We start from the raw sequence: 4,342 nt of genomic DNA, 5'->3' as shown, positions 1-4,342 counted from the left end.
TAGAAAAAAAACATTACCATCGATATCTGTATACGTTTTTTCATTAACAGATTCAACTACTACATTTTTTTATATTAAAGGTCATTTTAAAATGATCCATAACTACTATTGAACGAAATGTCATTTCACCTGATATATTAACATCCTTTATTTCATCACGATTTACATCTTTAGGGTTGTTGAAAAAATACAAATTTCTCCTTGATGCATATTACAGATGGTCTTGTCTTTTTTTTCTAAAGCTTCATCCATAAGATTTTTCTTTTTTGATACTTTTTCTTGTTTTATTGCTTTTTCTAGTTTTGAATATATTGCCAGAAGGAGAGGAGAAACTTTTGTTAGAGATACCTTTATTGATGTTCATCCAGGTATACTAAAAGCCCTTCCACTGAAGGAAATTGAAGAACTCATATTATTCACCATAATTATTTTATCCAATAGTTGTTATATTTATCTTTATTCAATTTTACATCCTTGACATATTTCTCAGTATCTTTTACAAAACAAGAGATTGATTGAAACTTGTCTTTTGTATCTTGATACATTGTATTTATTAAGTGAAAAAAGTTGGAGAATAAAATGGTTTTAAGCACAGATTCACCTATTAATTAAATGAAATTTTCATCAAGAAAATTTTATTTTAAGCAAAGTTTTATGATATGAATATGGTGAATACAACATACTGCGATGTTTGTAATCATGAATATAAATGTTATAAAAAACACCTTCAAACCAACAAACACACATTCAATATTTTCAGACAAATATCTCCACTTGACCAAGAAACAAAACATTTTGATAGATGTGATAATGATATTCTTCAAAAATTTTTTTTATAATAAACACCTTCAATCAAAGAAACACAAGAACAATGAAGAAAGGGAAGCTAAATTCTCCATTGAAAACACTGATGTGGCATTTAAAGGGCATATAAAAATAAGATCGTTTCACTTTCAAGACCCTGGACCATCTTAAATCATGGAAGCTGTTGATATGGTGAAACAAGGTATTGAAACTATAATTAAAAACACATTAAGTGAAATCAAAACTTTTAAGTTTTATATGGGAGTAAAATTGAATGTGGTAAGACAAGACAATGAAACTACTCCCTCCATGAGGACAAATCCTCACTTTATCTCATCATTTCAAGATTTTGTAAGATGTGATGTGTACAATGAACTCCAGAGACAAGAACAATATGTTGATAACACTGTAGTAGGTAGTGGATTGACGATCACAAAAATAATCTTTTTAGATATACACATCTTAAAATCAGATCTCTTCAAGCTTCTTTGTATATTAATTTACCAAAAGAGATAAAACTTAAGAAAGCGGTTGTTAATATTCAAAACAAAGATAATAAATGTTTTATTTGGTCTGTTCTTGCTCACTTACATCCTCCACAATGGAAAACTGAAAGGGTTGAACATTATAAGAAATACGAGAATACATTAAATGTTAAAGATTTAAAGTTTCCAATGTCATTGAGAGATATTCCTAAATTTGAGAAAATGAATAATCTATCTGTTAATGTATATGGATTAACGGATACAAAGTTAAGATATTAAAAATTTCAAACAACTATAAAAGTGATGAACAACACATTGACCTTCTCCACTTTACTTCAAAGGAAAAATCACATTGTACTTTCATCAAAAATTTCTCAAGATTAACCAAATCACAACTATATAAGAGAAAATGTAAAACGTATCCTTGTAAGAGATGTCTCAACTCCTTTCACACAAAATAATGATTAAATCAACATTCGAAATATTGTAGTAATCATAAATCAACCGTAATCAATTTACCAAAAGCAGGTTCAAACATATCATTCAAAGATTTTAACAAATCCATAAAACATCCGTTTGTGATATGTGCTGATTTTGAAAGTATCCTTGAAAAGAGAGATTCTGTTTCTCCAAATCCAAATAAATCATACACAAATAAATATCAAAAACATACTCCTTGTGGTTTCTGTTATTATATCAAATCATCTGTTGGTGATGAATACAACAAGTTAGAACTTTATAGAGGAGAAGATGCATCAGAGGAGTTTGTAAGACGATTGGAAAAAGACTGTACAAGACCAAGATAAATAATGGTGAAAACCAATAAACCAATGTCATTAACAAAGAGAGAGAGAAAGGAATTTAGAAAGAACAGTATCTCTCATATTTGTGAGGAGAAAATTGGGGGAATGTCAAGGTTAGGGATCACTGTCATCTTACTGGTAAATATAGAGGTCCAGCTCATTCTCGTTGTAATCTTAATTACAAGCCTCCAAATTTTATTCCTGTCTTTCTTCACAACAACGCTCACTATGACACACATCTATTTAAAAATGAAATTTCAAAGACATCTGGAGATATTTCAGCCATTCCTAAAACAGATCAAAAATACATCGCATTCACAAAAACAATTCATACATCCCCCATAACCCATATCAGATTTCTTGACACGTACAAGTTTATGGCAAGTCCATTATCTAATTTATCATCAAATATTAAAAACTAACCGAATCTTAATTCACATTTCTCAAATCAAGAAGAGCTAGATCTCTTATCACAAAAGGGAATATATCCATATGACTATATGGATTCATTTGATAAGTTTAAAGAAACACAACTTCCTTCAAGGGAAAGTTTCTATGGAAAGTTAAATACAACTCCTATTTCCGATAGAGATTATATACAAGCTAAAAAGGTTTGGGAGAAGTTTAATATAAATAATCTTGGAGAATATCATGATTTGTATCTTAAAACTGATGTATTGTTATTGGTTGATGTGTTTGAAACTTTCAGAACAGTCTGTCATAATAAAAATTCTTATGGATTAGATCCCGTTCACTATTACACAGCCCCGGTATTTGTTATTACACAGCCCAGGTATGGGTTCACTATTATCTGATATGGGTTATGGGGAATGTATGAATTGTTGTCTTGGAGTTCTATGTTAAAAATGACAAAACAAAATTTGGAATTAATCAGTGATATAGATATGCTTTTAATGATAGAGAAGGCTAGCAGAGGAAGAATATCTCAAGTCTGTTCCAAGAGATATGCTAAAGCAAATAACAAATATCTTCCTGATTATAATAAGAATGAGGACAACTCTTACCTGATGTATTATGATGCTAACAATTTGTATGGGTGGGCTATGTCTCAATATTTACCTTATGGAAAACTTAAATGGGTTAAAGAAAAACATTATGGAAAAGTTTTACTTGACATTGTTATCTCCTCTCAAAAAGAATTGGATGAAGCTGAAGTTGGATATTATTTTGAGGTTGATTTGAAATATCCAGAAGAACTTCATAACAAACATAAAGACCTACCTTATGCCCCTGATAAAGAAAGTCCAAGAAAAGAATGGTTAAGTGATTACCAACAGTCATTTAATATAAAAGGTAAATCCACAGAAAAACTACTTACAACATTACATGATGAAGAAAGTTATGTTTTACATCAAAGGAACTTGAGACAATATTTTTCTGCTGGGTTGAGAGTGAGAAAAATTCATCGAATTTTGAAATTTAAACAGTCATTGGTTAAATAAATATATTGATTTTAATACAAAAAGGAGAACAGAAGCAAACACAGATTTTGAGGACTTTTATAAATGAATGAATAATGCTGTATTTGGAAAGACGATGGAAAATGTTAGGAATCGACAAAACATTAGACTTTCTACATCTTGGAAACAGGCTTCAAAGTTAATTAATAGACCAAGTTGTGAATGAACTGAGATGTTTTCAGAGAAATTTTGTGCTATTCATTTGAAAAAAAAAAGAGAGTATTGAAATGGATAAACCTATTTATATAGGAACATCAATTCTTGACTTGTCAAAGTCGTTAATGTATGACTATTACTCTCATAATTTAAAATTAAATTATAAGGATAATGTGTCATTGTTATATATGGATACAGATAGTTTTATATTATAAATTAAGACAAGTGATGTATATGAGGATATGATTGATAATATTGATATATATGATACAAGTAATTATAAGTCTGATCGTATGTCGTTTTCATTAAAGAATAAAAAGGTTATTGGTAAGTTTAAGGATGAGTTGGGTGGAAAGGTCATGAGTGAATTTGTGGGTTTGAGATCAAAGTCTTATGCTTTTACGTATATTGATAATAATAACATTGAAAGGTGTGATAAGAAGCTGAAGCGAATAAAGAAAAATATAATCAAGGAAACAATAAATTTAAACATTATTACAACTGTTTAAACTTATATAAGGAAGAGTACAGAAAATCAATACAATAAGAAGTTAGAAATATCAATTATATAAAGAAGAGATAAATAAGAAAGCATTTGGTGCTTTTGATGATA

The sequence above is a fragment of the Eptatretus burgeri genome, chromosome 18, assembly GCF_056783735.1.
Source record: "Eptatretus burgeri isolate ZD-2024b chromosome 18, Ebu_testis_v1, whole genome shotgun sequence".
NCBI classification, from domain to species: Eukaryota; Metazoa; Chordata; class Myxini; order Myxiniformes; family Myxinidae; genus Eptatretus; species Eptatretus burgeri.
This window is presented reverse-complemented; position numbering follows the sequence as displayed.